General features: G+C 38.5%; 1 protein-coding gene and 1 pseudogene across 4 annotated transcripts in view; both read right to left on the bottom strand.

Moving 5' to 3' along the window:
- The window catches only part of LOC139945427 (uncharacterized), a 144,013-nt gene that overhangs the window by 6,321 nt on the left and 112,960 nt on the right, over positions 1–24,732 (bottom strand). The window contains exons 9-10 of one of the 4 annotated variants that reach the window (XR_011787074.1): positions 7,672–7,873; positions 6,022–7,408 (exon numbers count right to left, since the gene is read on the bottom strand). The exons of the other annotated variants lie outside the window; for them this stretch is intronic. The gene's annotated coding sequence lies outside the window, so the exon portion shown is untranslated. Of the gene's footprint in view, positions 1–6,021; positions 7,409–7,671; positions 7,874–24,732 lie in introns of those variants that run through there. 4 annotated transcript variants of the gene reach the window in all.
- Positions 16,145–23,183, bottom strand: LOC139945430 (uncharacterized; annotated as a pseudogene).

Raw genomic sequence — 24,732 nt, 5'->3', positions numbered from 1 at the left:
CCGATGTTTAACCCCGGGGGTGGGGGTGTCTGGCAGGCCCAAATGCAGCCAAATTATGAATCAAGGGCCACAACTTAAATAGCATACACCTTTCAGCCACACAGCTGGTGTCGTTATTAAATTACAGGCTCTTAACGTTTGAAAAGAATACCACCACGACGCGCGGTGTCGGCCGGGGGCGGAGCTCCAAAAGGGGGAGATTTTAGCATATTTTAAGAGGCTGTATCTCAGAAACGGTATGGAGTATGGATTTAATTTTTGGTTTGTGTTCATATTAGCCATAGTGGAACAGTTAGACAAAGTTTCATGTAAATCTGAGCTGATTTGACAACTGGTTAATTTCAATTTGTACACTAAATATTTGGGGGAGGGGGTGTCTGGCAGGCCTAATGCAGCAGAAAATTTGTTTGGCGGTTGATATTTTTTACTTGGTATCATGGTAATGACCATTTCCACTTGGTTTCATGTGGTACCTAGAATGTTTGATTCAGCCCATTGTTTTGCCTCTTTATTGGGGGTCCATGCGCCACATGCAGCGGGGGCTCCCCGGCAGACATCCATATCTGACTATGACAGGTTATCCACTAAATGTTCCTATACTCAAATATTGGTACCTCGTTCCTTTAACCAAAGTGCTCTGGGCTGCCGGTCTATTCTGTTTGGCAAAGTGTGGGTTCGAATCTTGGTTTCGACCACCTAGGGGTAAATGGGTACTACATGTATGAGGCCAGAGATTGTCCTTATGATTGATTAAGCCAGTATGCTAATATCGCCATAATGGGCGATTTTAATATAAACTGGATGGAAGACCACGCTCTTTTGTTCCAGTTGAATAATTTCACCTCTGCCCATGGACTCCATCAACTCATCAATGATCCTACTCACACCATGCCTAACAATCGTGCTACCTTTATTGGACTTGGTTTTTACGACGGTTTTTTTTAACACTTCTGTTCATGATCCTTTTTCCACATCTGATCATTCCATGATCAGTTTCTGCATTCGCGGGTCTCCACGGGTCATGTCTAGAACAATGAATCGGCATTATCTTTATGCCAAGTGTAACACTTCGTATCTACGTGAGCTGGTAAGACGTTGCCCCTGGGACACAGCTTACTCTGGAGGTGTTGATGCCACATGGAACCAGTTCCTGGACCTTTTCTTTTCTTGTGTCAATGCGAGCATACCATGCAAAAGTCAACGTAAACGCAGGAAATTTTGGGTCACAAGTGACATTCTTAAACTTGTCTCACTGAAACGGAAGTGCTTTCACAGAGCAAGAACATGTACAAACTAGATATAGTGTTTGTAGAAACAAACACTAGGTGTTCGGCTATTGTTGGGTCAGTGTTTGAATAAATGAACCAAGTATTGTTAATAGCTCGTCAAATTACAAAGAAATCAAAACCAAACAGTTTTCTCGATGTGTAATAATTTTTTGGAAAAAGCATCAAAAAGTGTACATTTCAACCTAAAAGCCTTTAAATACTGCCTTTTCAAAGCATTTTACAGGCTCTTCCAGTTAAAAACGGTCAAAAAGTCAAGAGAAGGTCACCAACATACCCATTTTTGTGGAATACGTGAGGCCCTTTCATATGATGTATAGATTGTCAAAATAGCTTTTGTGTTTGAGAAAACGTGTACTGATGAATAATGGCGACTGGAGAAGAGACTAACTAACCAGGAGGGAAATGTTTGTTGAAAACGCCTTGAAAACAGACTACGTACGTAAAGCCCTTTCATATGATGTATAGATTGTCAAAATAGCTTGTGTGGTTGAGGATATAGGAGCTTATGCATAATGACGACTGGAGAAGAGACTAACTAACCGGGAGGGAAATCTTTGTTGAAAACGCCTTGAAAACAGACTAAAGCGAAGCTATTTATAGGAGGAAAAAAAAATTAAATACAAAAATAAATAGTACAAATTTTGGTCGCCAAGTGGTCTCCCATCCAAATACTGACTGGGCCCGATTTTGCTTAACTTCAGTAACCGGACGAGAACGCTGACTAAAACGATCAACACGTGGTGCAGAGCGTGACTATGCTCCTCAATGCACCGCATACTTACACGTGGTGACCGCAATGCACCGCATGCTTACACGTGGTGACAAAGTACATGTACATGTAATTGTAAAATCTTTACGCGCAATCAATGGGGGAATTTTGTAGTTCTTTATACATGAATTTTTGAATTTTAACCTCGATTTTGAACCAGAAGACAAGATCAAAAAGGGGTCATGTCTGTGAGGCGTTTACGGAGTTTTTAATGCCCTTTCCGATGATATATTGATTGTAAAAATCCCTCATGTAGATCTAAAGTTATGATTTTTTGAAATAATAAACTTTGAATGAGTGTATCTCGTCAACTGATGACGTCATCGTGACGTAACAACTTTTGTATCATCTACTGGTTATCGTCTACCTGTGTGCAAAGTTTCAACTTAATGCAAGCTTCGCATCTATGCTTTTTCTTGCGGACAATCGACGAGAAGAAGAATAAGAAAAACCAACTAGAGATTGAGAGTTTGTGAACAAACTCAAGGTGTTCGGTTTCCGGGAGTAAAAGCCTGGATTAAAAAACAAATATTACACCTTGCTTTGTTCTCAAGATTTGTAATAAATGATTCAAATTACAAAAACTGTCAAAACCACATGATTACGTCATCTAGTAAAAGTGTATGTTTGGTGACGTCATCGGTAATATTTGTTTTAAACCAGACCTTTGCCAGACTTGTATGGTGTGATGGTAAAGCATCAAAGGATGTTTATTTCGACCTAAAAGACAATAAACCACGCCCTTTCAAACCATTTCACAGTCACTTCCCATTTAAACAGGTCAAAAGGTCAACGAAAGTTCACCAACATATCCATTTCTGTCAAGTACGTAAAGCCCTTTCATATGATGTACAGATTGTCAAAATAGCTTATGTAGTTTAGGAAATATGAACTTAGAAAATATTGACTGACGACTGAAGAAAAAACTGTAAGGGGCATGTATGTTTTAACCGCCTTGAACGAAGACTATTTTTCATGAAGCTTTTTGGCGCTCTATTGATAATATTTTAAAAAAGAAGTAAAAAAAAAAAACGTGGATCAAAAATAATGATTTTTTGAAATAATAATTTGAATTTTTATTACTCAAGAATGGATGACGTCATCATGACCTAACTAACACATTATTCCACTCCTAATGCATATCTAACTATGTGCGAAGTTTCAAGTTCATACGAGTTTGGGAAGTGTGCTTTTGTTCGAGGACAAGGGACGAAGAGAAGAAGAAGATGAAAATCTGGATTGTTTTATTGATTTGTTTGTACTAAAGTTTTGTTTAATCCGGCAGTTTGTTTTAGCAAGACCACTCCTAATTGCTTGGGCCTTATGCTTTAACCATTCTGTTTTCTTTGAATGTTTTGTATTGTAACATCCATGTCTGTGCATGGATATAGAAATAGATTAGTTTACGTAACGTCCTTTCCTACTAGAGAAAGTTTAAAAGGGCTTATGTTATTCCAGAGATTTTTTTTCTTCAAAGTATTTAAATCAGAATAACTTGGATAGTTGTTTTAACAAATAATCAAAACAATTGATGATTATGCTTAGTTCAAGAAGTAATAGATAGATATTGTAATACTGACGTGAATTCCGTGGGCCCAAAACGCCCTTCACCCGGAGGAGTGGTCGATCGATGCAACGTCTCTATTCTTCTCGGTGTTTAACCAAAACATGCCCAATGTTCGTCATTTTGTACTGTTGTTTTCTCACATAATTAAAAGTCCCATGAATCACTGAAGTAGGTGGCCATCTCAGCGAAACTTCGTCTTCAATTCCACATTGACCACTAAGCCATTAGAAGGGTAACATTTGAACAATTTGACGCCGAAGATTGAGAGGAAATCATTTTCGCAGCGTTCTGCATAAAAAAAGCTATACAGCACTAAATAATAGAGCTATATACATGTAGCTCTATGCATATCACGCTATGGCACAGAGTACAATAAACTTGGCAGCATGCCACCAAATAAATGACGCCTAATATACTACACGTGTACGACACACGTGTTACGCACAACCAATGGGGAAATTTCGTAGTTCTTTATACATGAAATTATGTATTTTCAAACTCGATTTTGAACCAGAAGACGAGATCAAAATGGGATCATGTCTGCGAGGCATTTACGGAGTTTTTAACGAACTTTCCGATGATGTGTCGATTGTAACAACCCATCATGTAGATCAAAAGTTATGATTTTTTGAAATAATAAACTTTGAAAATTCATAACTCTTTCTTCTCCTGATAAATATCTAACTATGTGTGAAGTTAGAAGTTCATACAGGTTTGGGAAGTGTGCTTTTGTTAGAGGGCAAGGGACGGAGATGTATTTTTGAAGAAAAATATACAATTGCAAACTTTGACCTTCCGGTACGAACGGAAGGAGGGGTCATACGATTTTGACGTTAACTTTTCAAATGTAGACCCAGTCTTGATCTATCAGATGCGTAATTATGAATATCATAACTGTAAAATTCGAAGACATATAGCGAAAAGCAAATGGTCACTTTTTTAACCTAAAAACCTTGTAATTCGACACCTGATGACGTCATCATGACGAAACTAAAACGGTTTCATCTACTAATGAATATCTAACTATGTGTGAAGTTTCAAGTTTATGTGAGCTTAGCAAGTATGTCTTTGTTAGCGGACAAAAACCACGGAGAAGAAGACGAAGTAAAAAAAAAAAAAAAAAAAAAAAACAAACGAACAAAAACAAGAGGTCTTCGGACTCGAGTCCGAACACCTAAAAGAAAAAAAAATAGATATAGTGTTTGTAGAAACAAACACTAGGTGTTCGGCTTTTGTTGGGTCAGTGTTTGAATCAATAAAAAGTGTTGTTGAAAGCTCGTCAAATTGCAAAGAAATCAAAACCAAACAGTTTTCTCGATGTGTAATAATTTTATGGTTAAGCATCAAAAAGTGTACATTTCAACCTAAAAGCCTTTAAATAATGCCTTTTCAAAGCATTTTACAGGCACTTCCGGTTTAAAAAGGTCAAAAGGTCAAGAGAAGGTCACCAACATGCCCATTTTTGTGAAGTACGTGAGGCCCTTTCATATGATGTATAGATTGTCAAAATAGCTTTTGTGGTCGAGGAAATGTGAACTGATGAATAATGACAACTGGAGAAGAGACTAACTGACCGGAAGGGAAATGTTTGTTGAAAACGCCTTGAAAACAGACTACGTACGTAAAGCCCTTTCATATGATGTATAGATTGTCAAAATAGCTTTTGTGGTTGAGGATATGGAAGCTTAATGCATAATGACGACTGGAGAAGAGACTAACTAACCGGAAAGGGAATGTTTGTTGAAAACGCCTTGAAAACAGACTAAAAACGAGGCTATTTATAGGAGAAAAAACTTAAATACAAAAATAAATCGTACAAATTTTGGTCGCCACGTGATCTCCCATCGAAATACTGACTGGGCCCGATATTGCTTAACCTCAGTGACAGGACGAGAACCGGTGTTATCAACACAGTATGGTCGTAGAGATGAAACTAATTAATTACTTTTGAAGAAAACTGATTTTATGTTGAGAACGCCTCGAACGCAGACTAAAACGATAAAAACGTGGTGCAGAGCGTGTCTATTAGACCACAGGGTGTGCAGTGAAAATATGCTTAGAAATGAAATTTCGTGGCGCACCTCTTGCATGAGCATGGAAACGGGTTTAATTAATAGACAATTATATGCTGATTACCAATACATAAATCCACAATCGTCAAACTAGCCAGTTTGGAAGTTATTTGCATTTTAATTAAGCAATGTGAAAATAGCGCCCTCTATTGGCCATTTTTAGAAAACTGTGTACATTTCAATTGAGCATTGATGCAAGGAATTATTTATCATGAAAGGGTGATCTATTTTAGGATTTCCCTTCCTCAAAAGTTGCAATAAAATGGTTCATTAGGGGTGGTTCTAACGCTGTCTTCTTAAAAATACAAATATTTTATCCTTAAAGCCATTGGACCCTTTCGGTACAGGAAAAAAAAAAAAAAAGTTCACAGATTTACAAATAATTTACAGGGTTTACAGAAGGTAATGGTGAAAGACTTCTCTTGAAATATTAGTCCATGAAATGCTTTACTTTTTGAGAAAACGGTAAAACAATATAAATTCTCGTTAACGAGAATTACGGATTTGTTATAAACACATGTCATGACACGGCGAAACGCGCGAAAACAGGAGTGGGTTTTCCCGTTATTTTCTCCCGACTCCGATGTCCGATTGAGCCTAAATTTCCACAGGATTGTTATTTTATATATAAGTTGTGATACACGAAGTGTGGGACTTGGACAATACTGTTTACCGAAAGTGTATAATGGCTTTAAACAGAGAAGTATAATTTTTTAACAATAATTTTGTTGTTCCAAACACAGTTAGATTTACTGTCAACACATTTTAGAGACATCTAAATATTTAAAAAATTGTTGTTCAGGTCATACTAGGGAAAACTACTAACTCTCTCCCACATGTTTTAATATGGATATATTATGTTTACTATGACAGAACATCTTAGGCCGCCAACTTTATCTTAATTAATATCCCTACTTATAATAAGTTAACACAAAACAACATTTTCTTCTTGATAAAATTTTTGCTTTATTCCGTCAAGGCCACCCTTTTTCAGGCTTTTCCCATCCTGTTTTGATAATAACAAATACTCCATGTCCTCTGTCTGCATGGACAATCTCTGCCCTAACATGATACTCTGTTCATCAAGTATGAAGAATCCACATCTAGAAATAATTTGTTCAGTGAACAATTTATATTTCAAGTGAAAAAAAATTTCCCTTTTTTCACTTCTGCTTTTGCATTGAATCTTCAAAGAATATTTTGTAACTATCAAAAAAGAATCAGTAAACTTTGAAAGTAAGTAGTTTATAATAGAGACTGACATTATTTATTTGTGGTTTTAAGTTTTTACTATAGCTTTACTCATCTGTTTACATGAAGATACATAATCATCTCAATTTGAATTATTATTTGCCATTAATATTCTTCATCAGACTTATCACTGTTTTTAATCAGAGCTTTAGTTTTTACACTTTCACAGTTTGTGCACTTGCAATTTAAGTATATGCACGGTAGACTTTTGTCCGAACAAAGTTTGCCTTGACCACATCTACGCTTTTGCATGAGCAATGTACATGTACACATTATAGAATGCTGTCAAGCGCTTGGAGTAGGTTTGTCCAGTTGGCACAATGTTTTCATCCTTAACCTTCCAGCCTCAACTAACGTTGGGAGATGGTACATCTGGAACTTTTTCAACAGCACTGTATCCTTACTTAGTTGACGTTGCTATGCTGTCTCATCAAGTGTCCCGTTAAAAAGAGGTTACGATCTGTCATTTTAAAAGATACATAAACAAAATTGTTTAAAATAAATTCCCTTTTTAAATTATTATTTTCAATTATATAATGGAAATTCAGCTGTTTGTTTCTTGCACCAACAATTACATATTGTACATCTATCATGAAACAACGACAAATAAGTTCATGAACTTGTACCAGTTTATGTTGAATGGGTTTGCATTTATTCAAATTGAACGCATACTTTGTAGTATACACATCAACTATAAAAACACAGATAAAACTTCATAGTTACCTGGCAATGTTAACATCAGCACAATGTTGTCCTTACACATGTGGGGACAAACTCCTCAACTCTGAAAATGTCCTCATCAGCCAGCATCAATTGATTGTATAGTGGGCATGTTCGGTCGTTTGACGCAGTCGCCTATGATAACTTCTGCTAGTAATATAACCAGTCGAACACCTTTTTAGTTGAAAGTTCACCTGAACACAGTCTGTTGAGAAATAAACAAAATTAAAGTCATGGTGGTATTGTCACAAGAATGTTAAACTAGCCACTATTCCTGAGTTGACAGTGGGCCAGCCATGTTAAACACATCTCTAAACTGCATCATTCCCGAATGGACATCGACCCTCAGAAAAAACAATTAAACTGGTTTCTAACCAACTGGGGTGTTTCAGACAAACAAATTTTAAACGGTGCCTCACCGGTACTGTATGGATATGATAAACAAGCAAGTTTTCACTCAGATGGGAATAGACAATCAACATTTGCAGGTCAAGTTCAAGGCCCCCATAGTTCAAATAACAAAATAAAATAAATACAAATGAAACAAGTTATATTTTAAATTAAAAAAATCATTTTACTTTGAGTTAATACAAAAATAAATCAAGGCCATTGCTTCATGATCATTGATATTGTGCCAGATGAAAGAAAAGATAAAGAATTGAACAAAAAATTGTTTCATTTTCCGATTGGAATGTAGATCTAGTAACAATTTATAAATAAGCATTTTTTCCCCTGAAAATATCGCAAGGATCTGTGTATTTGGATAACTTTCCGTATGGCGCCACCACTTTTTCACTCATTTTTACAAAAAGGGATATATCAATCAGGTAAATTAGATACTATATTATTTTATTTTGAATGAAAAAGTGGTGGCGCCATACGGAAACTTTTCCAATATTCAGAATCATTAAATCATATTGACAGCTTGACATGATTGAGACTGATTGAAACTGTCATAAAATAAAGACTCATGATGTCATAGGCCTAGTCTAGTCACACTGTGAAAGCTTGGCATGGCAACAATCACTTATGAATGAACAACAGGGAAATGAATCAATACTAAAACATAAATACGATAAGGTTGCGATATTTTTAAATTTAAGTTGAAAAAGGTACTGTTGTCTTGACGTTACCTGTGATAGAGATCGGAGGATCTTACCGACCTTCCGTCTGTGATAGTTGTCCATCGTCGTGTTTTACGTGTCCGTAATTTGGGCTAGACATTACCACATCTTTGATGACATTTTCACACTTGACCGTACTCTAATTCTTTTCCTTCTTCAAATACATGCAAAGAAATGTCTTCAACTCTTTTCCGAAAATGGAAAAGCTTTCGTTTCAACGCTAGACAAATGCACAAAGACACTTTTTGTGACATGTTTTTTTCTCACACCACGACGGAGTCTGTGTGTTGTTCGTCTCCAACGTGTTCGTCTGCAACGTTGTACAGAGGTCGTGACCTCGTGAACATGATAATAGCTCTACCGGTTAATTCATCGCAACCGCTGCCGTGCGGTCTTGTTAAATCGTCGTTGATTGGTCATTTTGTCCCCAGCCTCGCACTTTTCATCGCAGAAATTGCAGTTAAATGTGCCCATTACAAGCAAACTTGCAAAAATATTTTTCTTCCCAATTCAAGATAATAAAAATGCTCATCTTTGATCTGCGTCGCGAAACTGCACGATATTCGGCTACGCCCGCTGGTCTATATGCTGCTCAATGCACCGCATACTTACACGTGGTGACCGCAATGCACCGCATGCTTACACGTGGTGACAAAGTACGTGTACATGTAATCGTAAAATCTTTACGCGCAATCAATGGGGAATTTTGTAGTTCTTTATACATGAATTTTGAAATGTTCAACCTCTCTTTTGAGCCGGAAGACAAAATAAAAATGGGGTCATGTCTGTGACGCGTTTACGGAGTTTTTAATGCCCTTTCCGATGATGTATTGATTGTAAAAATCCCTCATGTAGATCTAAAGTTATGATTTTTTGAAATAATAAACTTTGAATTTGTGTATCTCGTCAACTGATGACGTCATCGTGACGTAACAACTTTTGTATCATCTTCTAGTTATTGTCTACCTGTGTGCAAAGTTTCAACTTAATGCAAGCTTCGCATCTATGCTTTTTCTTGCGGACAATCGACGAGAAGCGGAATAAGAAAACCCCCCCCCCAAAAAAAAAAAAAAAAAAAACTAGATATAGTGTTTGTAGAAACAAACACTAGGTGTTCGGCTATTGTTGGGTCAGTGTTTGAATAAATGAAACAAGTATTGTTAATAGCACGTCAAATTACAAAGAAATCAAAACCAAACAGTTTTCTCGATGTGTAATAATTTTATGGAAAAAGCATCAAAAAGTGTACATTTCAACCTAAAAGCCTTCAAATACTGCCCTTTCAAAGCATTTTACAGGCTCTTCCAGTTTAAAAAGGTCAAAAAGTCAAGAGGTCACCAACATACCCATTTTTGTGGAATACGTGAGGCCCTTTCATATGATGTATAGATTGTCAAAATAGCTTTTGTGTTTGAGGAAACGTGAACTGATGAATAATGGCAACTGGAGAAGAGACTAACTAACCAGAAGGGAAATGTTTGTTGAAAACGCCTTGAAAACAGACTACGTACGTAAAGCCCTTTCATATGATGTATAGATTGTCAAAATAGCTTGTGTGGTTGAGGACATAGGAACTTATGCATAATGACGACTGGAGAAGAGACTAACGAACTGAAAGGGAAATGTTTGTTGAAAACACCTTGAAAACAGACTACATACGTAAAGCCCTTTCATATGATGTATAGATTGTCAACATAGCTTGTGTGGTTGAGGACATAGGAACTTATGCATAATGACGACTGGAGAAGAGACTAACTAACCGAAAGGGAAATGTTCGTTGAAAACACCCTGAAAACAGACTACGTACGTAAAGCCCTTTCAAATGATGTATAGATTGTCAAATTAGCTTGTGTGGTTCAGGACATAGGAACTTATACATAATGACGACTGGAGAAGAGACTAACTAACCGAAAGGGAAATGTTTGTTGAAAACACCTTGAAAACAGACTACGTACGTAAAGCCCTTTCATATGATGTATAGATTGTCAACATAGCTTTTGTGGTTGAGGATATAGGAGCTTATGCATAATGACGACTGGAGAAGAGACTACATGTAACTAACCGGGAGGGAAATCTTTGTTGAAAACGCCTTGAAAACAGACTAAAACGAAGCTATTTAAAGGGGAAAATTTTTTTTAATACAAAAACAATTAATACAAATTTTGGTCGCCAAGTGGTCTCCCATTCAAATATTGACAGGGCCCGATTTTGATTAACTTCAGTGACCGGACGAGAACCGGTGTTATCAACGCAGTATGGTCGTAGATAAACCAAGAAAACTGACATTATGTTGAGAACGCCTCGAACGCAGAGTAAAACGATCAACACGTGGTGCAGAGCGTGACTATGCTCCTCAATGCACCGCATACTTACACGTGGTGACCGCAATGCACCGCATGCTTACACGTGGTGACAAAGAACATGTACATGTAATTGTAAAATCGTTACGCGCAATCAATGGGGGAATTTTGGGGGACTAACTAACCGGAAGGGAAGTGTTTGTTGTAAACACCTTGAAAACAGACTACATACGTAAAGCCCTTTCATATGATGTATAGATTGTCAAAATAGCTTTTGTGGTTCAAGATATAGGAGCTTAAAGCATAATGACGACTGGGGAAAAGACTAACTAACCGGAAGGGAAATGTATGTTGAAAACGCCTTGAAAACAGACTAAAAACGAAGCTATTTTTAGGAGAAAAAAATAAATACAAAAATAAACAGTACACATTTTGGTCGCCACGTGGTCTCTCATCGAAATACTGACTGGGCCCAATTTTGCTTAACCTCAGTGACCAGACGAGAACCGGTGTTATCAACGCAGTATGGTCGTAGATAAAACTAATTAATTACTTTTAAAGAAAACTGACATTATGTTGAGAACGCCTCGAACGCAGACTAAAACGATCAAAACGTGGTGCAGAGCGTGACTAAATGCTCCTCAATGCACCGCATACTTACACGTGGTGACCGCAATGCACCGCATGCTTACACGTGGTGACAAAGTACATGTACATGTAATCGTAAAATCTTTACGCGCAATCAATGGGGGAATTTTGTAGTTCTTTATACATGAATTTTGAAATTGTCAACCTCTCTTTTGAGCCGAAAGACAAAATCAAAATGGGGTTATGTCTGTGAGGCGTTTACGGAGTTTTTAATGCCCTTTCCGATGATGTATTGATTGTAAAAATCCCTCAAGTTGACCTAAAGTTATAATTTTTTGAAATAATAAACTTTCAATGCGTGTATCTCGTCAACTGATGACGTCATCGTGACGTAACAACTTTTGCATCATCTACTGGTTATTGTCTACCTGTGTGTAAAATTTTAACTTAATGCAAGCTTCGCAACTATGCTTTTTCTTGCGGACAATCGACGAGAAGAAGAATAAGAAAAACCAAAAAAAACAAAAAAAAAACGAACAAAATCAGAGTTGTTCGGGCTGTTGCCCGAACACCTAAAAAAAAAAAAAAACGAACAAAATCAATGAGTTGTTCGGGCTGTTGCCCGAACACCTAATAATGAACTTCGTGAGAACTTGTGGGGTCAATATTGCTCTGTTCGGAACAGATTGAAAAATAAGGTTAAATCTGCTAAAGCTAAGCATATTAATGACTTATTGAATCTTAAGGACAATGGTAAGCGTTTCTGGTCTTACATCCGAAACAAACGTTCTGTTGCTGAGGTAAGGGCATTTAAAATCAATGGTCTCATGTCAACTGACCCCATTGTAAAAGCCAATGCTTTCAATAAAAGGTTCACATCCCACTTCACCAAACCCAGTACAGGTAACGATATTACTTCACCTACATTGGACATTCCTAACATGGGTTCTGTGTTAATCTCAACTCATGATGGGGTTAAAATAAAGAAAATGCCTGCTGGCAAAGCTGCAGGCCCGGATGGGGTCACTGTTAAAATGTTGAAATTGTGTGTGATGGAGATCGCTCCCATTCTGACAAAGTTTTTCAATTTTTCTCTTGATCAGGGCATTGTGCCTAGTGCTTGTAAAGTTGCCAATGTTGTCCCTATTCACAAACAGGCTGACAGGAGCGACATTGGCAACTATCGTCCCATTGCCCTCACCTCTGTTTTTTCAAAGCTACTTGAGAGTATTGTTTCTGATAATCTCCGTTCCCATCTGGAATTGAATGGTCTGATGTATGATTTTCAGCATGGTTTCAGGCCAGGCCGTTCTTGTGCAACACTCCTTGCTGACACAATAACGGAGTGATCTGAAACACTGGATCAAGTCAAGTCATGTGTGCATGTTATATCTCTTGATTATAGTAAAGCGTTTGATTGTATTTCTCATAATATTCTTGTAAACAAACTCAGATATTCCTATGGGATCCACGATTCCTTACTTTGCTGGATTAATTCATTCCTCACAGGGAAAAAACAAAGGGTAGTTTTTCACGGATCTGAATCAGGCTGGTCTAATGTCACATCTTGAGTACCACAGGGGTCTGTCTTAGGGCCATTGCTTTTTAACATTTATATTAATGACTTACATATGCAGCTGTCTAACTCCCCTCGCCACTATGCTGATGACACTTTTTTGTATAGACAAATTCAGGGAGAAAATTATTCTTTGTCCCTCCAGAGAGATCTTGACAAAATAAGTGCCTGGTCAAATAGAAATTTACTCCTTTTGAATCCAGGTAAATGCAAGTTTCTTTCCATCTCTAGAATGCGTCGCTGGTCATACCAGGCTTCATATTCCATAAATAATATGCTTATTCAAGAGGTCACTGAGCTTAAACTACTAGGTGTACTTGTTCAAAACAATCTCTCCTGGGATGCGCATGTTAATTTTGTCACAGGTAGATCCTATAGAACTTTGGGTTTTATTCGCGATGTTGTGGGAGACTGCAACTCTAAAACACTGCTCACTTTGTACAAGTCTATTGTTTTACCTCTTTTAGATTATTGTTCTCCTGTTTGGCATATTTATCGTGTAAAACACGAGACTCAACTAGAAAAGGTTCAGAGGTATGCCACAAGGCTAATGCTTCATCAAAGGAGACAGGAACAACCATAATGATACAATAGCAGGCTTATAGAAACAGGGCTTTCCACCCTAAGTAATAGTATACAAATATTGACTGCTTCGAGTGCTATGGTTAAAACTATGACTCCCGAGGTGATCCCCGGAGCGTTCTATTTTCCCGAGGCGAAGCCGAGGGAAAATAGAACGCTCCGGGGATCACCGAGGGAGTCATAGTTTTTAACCATTGCACGAGTAAAAGCAGTCAATATTTGTTTTATAACACCCCAAACATTTCTAAATACTGTACTATTATTATTAAGTTACAGACCTGAGTGCTACAATCCACGGACGACGCCAATACAGATTGCAAACACTTTTACTTACTGTGTTGCATGTAGTGTCGTGCAATCCGAAATGGTTACAGACTATTAATTTAGAATCCTCGTACACGCAACGGACGTCCGGGTACTGCACGCCGTGTGCTAGTCTGTCGGACTAGCGCACGGCGCCGTGTGCTAGTCTTCGGACTAGCGCATGGCAAACCGACGCACTATCACACGGCCGTCGTCTAGCAAAACTAAGACATGTCATGTGACGCGCTCTAAACCAATGAGCAGGCAGAATACTTGCAAGGGGTGTTATAAAAGAGAATATCTGTTCTTTGCTTTTGTATGTAAACAATTAGTTGCTCACAATCATACAGGTGCCTTGTCATCCTTTTTATGCAAAATATTGGTTAATGCTAGACACAAAGATAAACTTGTTTTTCATCATTTATCAGCCCGTACCAATTTGTTTAAATTTTCCATCCCCTGCCGTTTTGCTCGTGGCTGGAGCAACTTGCCTACTGACCTTGTTAACGATTTCATATGTGCCCCCTTACAGGAATTTTTATCTAAGCTCAAAAACCATTTTGATGTATAGACTGGCTTTTTAAAGTTCATGTTTTGCTCGTTTGCCTTTTTTGTTCCTTGTTTTGTTTCATGTTCTATGCTTTTTAGTTATTTTTATAATTGTTCAAATTTTTCCACCCCCTGCAGTTTTGCTCTTAGATAGAGTTACTTGCCTGTTTACAATGTCATTTCATTTGTGTCCCCTCATCGGAATTTTGTTGTATTGCTCTTAAACCAGTTGATGTATAGACTTGCTTTTTTTACGTATATCATTTTAGGTGTGTTTTTCTGTGTATGTCTTTGCTTGTTTGCCTTTTTAAATTGTTTAGTGCTTTGTATTATCTTCTGTGCTTTTTGATATGCCCCCTCTTGCCTTTATGTATTTTTAGGGTTTTAGGAGACATACGCCTTTTGGCGACAGTTATTTTTTTAACTTTTATGCTCTCCTGGGCACCCCACTGTTGTTTTTCTTTGTTTTCTTAAATATTTTTAATGTATGTATATGTGCTTGTAAATGTGATTGCCCGAATAAATATTATTATTATTAAGCCGAGTAGCGCATATTGATGTTGCACAAGGCTGTATACACCCCAGGGAGCTGAGATGGTTTAAGGAGTACGGGCCAAGTGACCTGCAGCCGATTTCACGAAACTTTACGCAACTGCGTAAGTCCACTTGCTCAACATTTATGGCATAAGTTTCGGCACAAATTATTGTTGAGTTCCACCGGTTTCACGAAAGTAACGCCAAGCTATAAGTAGCGCAAGCCTAAAAGTTGCGCCACAAAAATGGCGCAACTTATGCACTCGATATTGATGGCGCAAGTCAGTATTTTGTTGCGCAAGTAAACTGCCATCGGCACAACTGCAGCCGATTTCACGAAACTTTACGCAACTGCATAAATCCACTTGCGCAACGTTTATGGCGCAAGTTGCACCACAAATTTATGGCAGAGTTCCGCTGATTTCATGAAAGTTACGCCCCGTCTTAAAGTGGCGCTTCAAAAATGTTGCAACTTACGCCCTCGATATTGATGGCGCAAGTCAGTATTTTATTGCGCAAGTTAAAAAACTGCCATCCACCATGTTTTGCGTGGGTTAGCTTATGCTATTCCTGGGGCAGCGACAACGGGACAGTGTTTTCCGAAATATATTTTATTCTTTCTTTAAGCAGAAACAAGACAAAAACACATCAATCAGTCAATGGTTTCAAGTACGTTTTTTAAGGAAATAAATACGGTAAAATCAGCCATGATTTTCGGGATTCTCGAAACCAGTGACTGTTGGTTTGAATTGCCACCATAAATACAATTCCAGTAAACACTTTCGTCACTCATAATTTTAATTGTCAATTATGAACTTATAGGTTCCGAACAACATTCAAATCAATCGATTTTGTTTCCATTAAAAACTTTATCCTCCCATATCAAAACAAATCAAATACTTTCATACAAGACAGAAAAGTCGATTGCAGCAAAATACTACATGGCTTATTATTTTATTTATCTTTCAGTAACCACTGTTACATACATGTAATTCAAGACCCATACCCCACGCACCAAAACAATACACAAACAAATTAATTATATTAAAAACTGATCAAGATATGAAGATATTAACTAAATTTAGCTGTCAGAAGATGACAAATAATGGTAGTCACAGTTTTTCTTCAAAACATTTCAAAAGAATTTCACAAAATATTTGGAGGGAATGGTTTTCATTTAATTTAATTTAGTTGAAAGGATTTGCTGTTGTTTAGGAACAGTAGACACGACATCAGTTGTTAAAAGCATCAGACAATACATATTTGATTGGGAATCCCTCCTTTTTACCGGGAATTTTGAAAATAACCACCTGGAAAATTCTGTTCCGGCAAGCCTTAAGACACTAGTTGCCATGCTGCTGAATGGACCTAATGTAAAGCACCAAGGTATCACTGAGTCACAGGTTTGTCTTTCCATAGCTCAGATGGTCGTCTTCAATGCAAAAAAACAAAGCTTCTGAGGCAAAAAACAGCAGGCATTCCAGTGAAAGGGAGCCATCACCTCTTCCTCTCTACATTGGGTTATGTATCCATACACTCATGAGATGCAACAAAATAACAATGAACATCCTGTGTAGACTGGGCATCAGTGTTAGCTACGATCGTGTCATTGACAAGCAGCTTGTCTGCCCTGCAAATCTAACATAAGGTCTGTTCACGGTTTGGACTTTGGATGACATAGATCATAACCCTTCCTCTACAACAGCCGAGAGAGCTCATTCCATAGTGCTGGGAGGAAGTATTCACTCCCTGAGGATATACACAACTGTTCCAGATGTGGCTTGCCAGATTTCTAAACTTGAAGTGCCAGAAAATTCTCTCAGTACCATTGATGGTAATTTGAAATTGCAAGAGCTACAGAAGTCTCCTGGATAGACAGATCTATTTTTCTCTTAAAGAAGGACAAGCTTGAGAAAGAAGATTACATTGCCTGGTCTGCATTCTGCTCTGGACGCCCTCTTGCCCCTTTTATACAAGCATGTGATGGAGATCCAAAGGCAGATAACAACATATCTCAATCCATGACAGACACCGCTAATTGCTGTGGACCAACCACTGTCTACCCTTGCCAAGTTTGCATAGTGGCGTTGGCCCGAGACATTGGGAGAGAAGCACTTTTTAGTAACGTTGGTGGTCTCCATATAGAGATGGCTTTATGGAACACAATTGGAGACTTTCTTAAATGATCTGGTTGGACCGCTGCCTTATGTGAAGCTGGTGTGGCCTCCTCAGGTACAGCAGACTCCTTCCTCAAAGCTGCCCACCTCACTAGAACCATACACAGTCATCAAGTTACAGCCCTAAAACTTGTAAATCTGCAGAGAGAGAGAGAGATGCTTGGCAACTGAAGGTGGAGTCTAACAGTGGGATTTCTTTTGAAACGTGGAAGCAGAAGATGATTACGGCAAGCCCTACATGTACATGTCAGTACTGGGATATCATCTTGAAATATGAAACACTTGTGCTGATTTTCATCCGTGCTCATCGTATCCGAGATTTTGATCTCTTTGTGGTGGCTTTGGAGGCATTGGTGTCTTGGTTCTTTGTTCTGGATCACACCTACGCTCGCTGGATCCCCATTCACATCCGAGACATAAAGCCTCTACCACAAAATATCAAAGAAGAGGTCAAACAAATGTGGGTTCTTCAAAAGACTCAACACAAGTTCTCTTGCATGCCTCTTGACCATGGTCATGAACAAAACAACGTTGGTAAAGGGTCTGGTGGCGTGGTAGGACTTACCGAAAACCCAGCTGCCTCCAGAATATGGATGGTTTCAGGTCCACAGCTAGCAAGACTGCTGAAGGAATTTGAGGACCAGTTCATGGATGGAGAAAACGTCAACATTTGCAAGCAGCATGAACAGGGGATGATTATGCAGGAGGTCTTCAGGAAACAAGTGAAGAGCCTCACTGAAACAATCTCAGAAATAGGTAACCCTTTCATTGAAGATCCTTCACAACACTTGAAATTGTGCTAATAAAAGATGTTGTTTCCACAGTCCGCACAATCGAAGCCCTTGGCATTTCCCAGTACCAGAAGCATGTTAAGGATGTGATTTTAGACCGAAGCACCAGCATTCATAAGCCCATCAAAAGAAACTCGTTGGCCATTTGGAAGCGTCTGAAATCAAAACCAAACACAAGTGCTAAGCAGCATCGATCAATTAAAAAAAACTGATTGCAATCTTTTCAGCCAGCTCTTCTTAGCAATTAAGTCAGTACCGTGATTGAGACTTAACAGAATTCTTCGCCAATGAAAATCCTCCTTGGCCATTTTCTCTCTCGGTGTATGGAGCGCTTCGCCTGCCGACAAAAATACCTGATCTGGTAGAAATTCTGACAACGGATCAGCCAGACCCTCCGTCATACTGCCATGCCAATGTTTTGACGATGCTGCTATCATCTGCGCATTTCCTGCAAATCAAACTATGTACATTCAATGAATCTGGTGAAAAGTTATTTCTCCATTGGATCCAACAACAATTGAGGAACAGCAACCGAGTAGACATAGTGTGGAATACATACAAGAGAGGTATGTTTGAAGCAATCTATGAGGAGGAAAAGGTATAAGGAAGAAGGTTGCAGGGAACACTAAACTACCAACAAACTTCCTAAACTTTCTGCAGGATCCCACCAATAAACAAGAGCTATTTCAACTACTAACTGAGAAGGTATCGAACACAAAGTTTCCTCCTGGAAAGGCGAGCATCTGGACAACAAGCTTGAAGTCTGAACAGCGTGCTCCACTGCCCGAGGGATATGGTTGGACAAAGGTTGCATCTGACTGGAAGCCTGTTTGGTCACTCATCCAGAGGCAGCCAGTGTCTGCAGAGAGCTGTTGAGTGCGGATGCCAAACACTGCCGCAGTGCTTCAGAATCTGCAGATGCCGCAAAGCTGGGCTTTCTTGCACAGCGCTTTACAAGTGCAGCGGAAGCTGCCACGATCTTTGAAGATATTGTCAGTTTAAACCAATTTTCCCCACATGGGACTGTTTTAAAAGTTCAGACGGTAGTAACAACCAAAACTAACTGTTGTGCATACTTCGAACCAGGATACTTAATTTATTAATATAGTGGCCATCTTGGATTTTTGACTACACTTAATTACTTACGCACATCATCAGTTCATTAATGTTGTGTAAGTGCAGGATATGTAAACAAAACCACCAAAGAAAATATTTCAAAATGACCTTTGCTTTCAAATGATAAAAATGTACCGAAATTAGTGCTTAAATATAGGATTTTACAGCCATTTTGAAATTATGCAAATTAGGTACCTTCCAAAAATTGATTTCTGGGGCCTATAGAAGGTACCTACCAAATTTGGTGCTTTGGGCCAGTCGGTCACGATTCCATCCCTTTGTGAAAACAAAGGAATTTCAGCTTGTTTTTCGCTTTCAACAAAACTTTGAAATCCATTGCTACCAAGTGATAAGGACAGAAGGTGATGCAAAGAAGACAAAATAGTGTCATTTGATTCTGGAAACAAATCTGAGTTTGGATGTTCTATTCTGTATTGAAGGAAGGAATGAAACTGACAAGCGTATAGAGCCTCATACACTTGCATGAAAAATTTGTGCGTCATTTTAAAGCTGCCACAAGTTTGGAGCCGCAACAGTGTGCCCTGCTTATGTGTGATCTTGGCCATATCCTTAAGGCCAGCATCCCAGTAAATTTTCATTAGTACCTCTTGAAAATTGTTCAAAAGATGCCAGTCTCCAAGATACGGTATTACCCAACCAAGAGAACTGCCATACTCATATTTGATATCAGTTAATATCTTAACAGTGGCACCGTCACCAGCAATTACTAAATGATTTACCTTCTTGCCTACTTCAAATGACTTGTACAGCAATCCAAGCATTTTGTTCAATGTATCGGCAGAGTCTGCCTTCTCATTTAAAACATACAAATAGCAGAGTCTGCCTTCTCATTTAAAACATACAAATAGCTGAACTTTGACTGCTCACAGTTTGGATTGCCGTACAATGACAAATGACATTTAAGGCCTGGTATACTTTGCTGTGACATCTCAGTGATGCTTGGGTAACGTTCCATTATGTACTTGAAAAGTTGCTTTTCCAAGCCTATAGTTGCCTCTTTTTCAGAGTTTGAAGGGCTAAATATATCAAAGGATAACTGTTGGAAAATGAAAGTCTTATAGAAAGGAGCCTCAAGATCAGAAGGTTGAGGAATTTCCATTTCTGAAAACTCTTCATTAGTTTTTCTCCTAACACTTGGCTTGTGTGTTTTTGGTACTGGGTCTGGCAAATGTGTAACTTGTTTTACACGTGTGTTTGCATCAGTTGTTTCATGTGCTTGAGCTTCTGCACTACTTTCACCCGGTTCATGTACATCAGGCAAAAAGTCTGAGAGAATTACACTACCACTGCTGAAATAATGCAGAAGACTTAACTGCGTACCCACATTTTTAGAATTGGGAAATCGCCAGTCAGCAAAAATATTGCCCGATGATATTGCCTCATCAGTGATAAGAGTCACAATATCTTTAAGCCTACAACAGTCATTAAGCAGAAGATTGTAATGCCCACAAAGAGAAACTAAACCTGGCGTATACAAGATACATATGTGATAGTCATTCGGTAGCTTGGATTTATCGACTGGATAATTTGCAATTTTTTTAAACTCATCGCCAATTTTTTGATGTAGTTTAATTGCAGTTTTTGTGGCATAAGATGCTGCACAAATCTCAAGATGACCTGCATAAGTACCTGCTTTTCTATTGTCTTCAATACGAGCAGTGAAATCTAAATAGGAGTCCTTGTTATCTATTTCAAGAAGATGTTGCCTTTCAGCATCCGGTAACAATTCAAAAATACCCTTAGATTCTAAAGTGTCACACACTCGCTTGTCTAATTAAAGATGTTGTGAAATTTTCTCGATCATGATATTTTTGTTCAACTGGAAGTCCAACTGAATTTCTAGTACCTGTACATCTTAACAATTGCATGTCACCATATACTGCAAGACAGCGAAAGAAACAAGCTCCATCCCCAAATATATCAATGACAGAAAAGTCTGATGTGTTACCAGAGAGTTTGTCAAAACGAGACAACATTTCTGACGGCTTTGTTTGTTGAGCCATTATAGATGTCCCATGCCAACTTCTTGCCAAACCTTTGGAGGTGACAGCTGCATAGGATGCAAGAACATCTACATTATCAACAGAAAGTATTGTGAATGCAGATGGGTGTAAAATGGACAGTTTGTTTTGGACAGATTTACTTTCCTTGGCTTCTTCAAGAAACCTATCCAATGTGTCTCTGGAAACACATAGGCCAGCCTGGTTAAAGATCTGACTAAGTTTGGTTGAATTTGATAAGCGTCGGATGCAGTTAGCAGTTAAAATATGGAATGGATAATTATTGCTCTCATTCAGAATGAAATGCAATATCAAAATAATATTTAAACGTCTGTATCGCTGACGCTTATCATGGTCACTAACTGCTGAAGAAATCGAACTTGTCAACAAATCTGAAATGCTTGCACGCCTTTGCTCTTTATCATTCATAGTAATAGAACATATGAAATTAAATATTGCAGGGTCTATCAATTCAAGCAATTAATCATACTTAAAATGAACAACAGCCATAGGATTTTGTTTGTAGTATTCAGATATTGGCTTCGATATTGGCTTTCTGTCTGTCTGACATTTCTGGAATGACGTGCTGCAATGACAGGTTAAAGTTAGAACCAGCATCAGTGGAAGTGAATGGAGTTGAAGCTGATTCTTTGTCTTTTGTAGATCTGAGCAAACGGGTTTTAGCAAGTGCTTGATGTAAAGCCTTCTTTAAATCTAAATGTGTATACATAAGGAGTGTGCTTGACCGCCGTGCATCCAATCGATGAACTGTAAGCAGTTGACCACATTTACCCATGATTGATGTTAAAAGTCATCGGGCTGTACGTAAGCAGTAGTCTAAATCAAAATTGCATTCTTTATGTTTTTCAAGAGACATGTTAATATTTTCAGTAAATAAATCATACCCGTCAATTAAAAGCACTGCAATACTATCAAAAGATGCATTAATGATATGATCATACACTTTTAAAAAGCATTGTTCAATGATTTGATCTTCTTTTGTTACATGTACATCTGTAGAAGAGCATTCATTGATAGATTTTCTCAATTCTTCTAAAGACAATGTTGAAGATACCTCTCCAGAAACAAGGGTGTAACATGTGAAACACCATCGAGTGCTAAATTTCTTTCTCCAAATATTCTAAGTAAAATTTCAGATGCAGCGGGTTGTCCTACACCTAAAGAATTACATAGATCCTTGTTGCTCGACTGTTGTATTGTCACATGACAAGCAGCACATTTATTTTCAAATCTTTGTTTCCAAAGTAAGTTGTAATGATACTTGCATAGTGAAAATGTGTGTGGACTATCCATATTGCACTCAACAGTAAAACAAGAAGCAAAATCTTGTGTATTGCACTTCATACTGTGAGAAAAAAGTGTAGAGCACTTATCATAATTATTCAGTTCACACATGACCTCTGTTTTTTCCTCGTTTTTGGGGGGTGTTTTTGGGTTTTTTAGAGACCAAGGTTTTACAAGCTTTACAAATGCAATCAGCATCTGAAATTGATGTGTTGAATTGAAACCACATTTTGATTTTTTTATTGTGCATACATGTAATTTGTAAATGAAAGTATGTAAGGCTTTGCCTTCCACACCGTGCACAAGGCCCACATCGTTGTTTTCCACAAGGAGGAGCCAACTTTTTACGTTTGGATCCCCCTGGTCCTGTATTTACCCCTGCTGCAACAACCAATTGCAGAAGCTGAATCTTCCATTTCTTCGCTGCCTCTTCTTTTTGGTCCGCTGCTGCTGACGCCTCTTCTTCTTGCCTTCTTGCTTTCTTGTCGCGTATTGTGTAGCTGGTTGAGGCGACCGGATGCTTGAGACAACTTTGCAATGGACATTTTTCAGCAGGGCAGAAGAAACATGAAGGGGAAGTGGCAATGGCTGCGGCTGTTGGGACGCAGTGCTGGAAGTTTCGACCCAACCTGCAAAAACCCATCATCCAGGACTGTAATTGTTCTTCGCTTTGAGCGTTTAGCTGGTTTGGGAAACAATGGTGTGGCTTGTCGCAGTGCTGTTGAAGATGCTGGTTTGGGAGGCGAAGTTCTCACTGGTTTCGAGAGGGATGGTGATGGTGATGCTGTTTCTGGCGGTTTGGGAGGCGAAGTTCTCACTGGCGAAGTTCTCACTTGTTTCGAGAGGGACGGTGATGGTGATGCTGGTTCTGGCGGTTTGGGAGGCGAAGTTCTCACTGGTTTCGAGAGGGATGGTGATGGTGATGCTGGTTCTGGCGGTTTGAGAGAACTTGACGAATTGACAGTTGACTTCCTGAGGTTTTTTTTTACAGTTAACTGCAAAAGTTCTGGAGAGATGAATCGCTTCCCAGGAGCCCCTGGAATGACCCAGACAATCATAGATTCAACAGCCGACTGTAGGACACAGGCAAATCGCTCATTTCCTTGTAAAATTTAAATGAAGGCCATCTCTAGCGAAAAATTCTCGCCTACTGACATTCTCGCCAACATCCACAAACTTACAATCTCTGAAATGTTTGCAAAGTTTTGCAAGGTGAACGTTGTACATTGTAACTTTACCATTCACAGCATCACTATCATGTCGTGGCAAAAGTCCACTAACTGATCTTTGCAACTGGGTATCTTTCACGGGTAGATTTAAGAAGATAGTCAAACTTATGAATGAATGGGTCCAAAAATTCATCCCAGAGATCATTTGTTCCCACGTGCAGAACTACCACATGTGGTGGTGTTGAAGATAAATGTTTAATCGTGTCTCTTATACACAAAATTCTGCCACCGGGTATAGTTGACACATTTGGTCTAAACCAAACACTGTTCATAATATGTGACAGATATCTGGTGATGGAGTCTCCAACTATCTCGACTTTAAACCATGGCAGGTCCTCCAGAGAGCTGGGCCTGTAATGGAAAGTTATAAATACAAAGATTTAAAAATTATGCCCAATTTACGGAAGTTATTAATAATAAACAGAGCATCCTATACAAAACAAAGTTGCGAGAAAAAAAAGGTGGATGAATAGCTCTATAAAAATAAATCTCCCTTATTTCTCACCATGTTGGTGGCTTGAGGAAGGTTATTCTAAACTAGGGTGGACTGGTAAACAGCAGAACAAAAGATAATCCTGACACTCTATTGATAAAAGGCTGAATAGGGACCATCCTGTTTATAAAATGTACACTATACTCTTCCACCACCCTTTTTTATGCTTGACTGCCCTTGTTGACTGCTAACACCAGTCTTTTAGTGATCATGTTGTTCTTTTTCCTCACCCCATGTCTTACCATGGAGCAATAAACTAGTTTATTGCTGCATGGTCTTAAAGTCTTTCCACTTATTCACCACTACTATTACCATAGAGAAAGACAAAGGCCGCTGACATTAAAGGCAAGAGTACAGCTTCCAAAACAGACTAACA

This window comes from Asterias amurensis, chromosome 12 (genome assembly GCF_032118995.1).
Source record: "Asterias amurensis chromosome 12, ASM3211899v1".
Classification (NCBI taxonomy): Eukaryota; Metazoa; Echinodermata; class Asteroidea; order Forcipulatida; family Asteriidae; genus Asterias; species Asterias amurensis.
The sequence above is the reverse complement of the archived record's forward strand: the minus strand, read 5'-3'. Positions and strand labels throughout refer to the sequence as shown.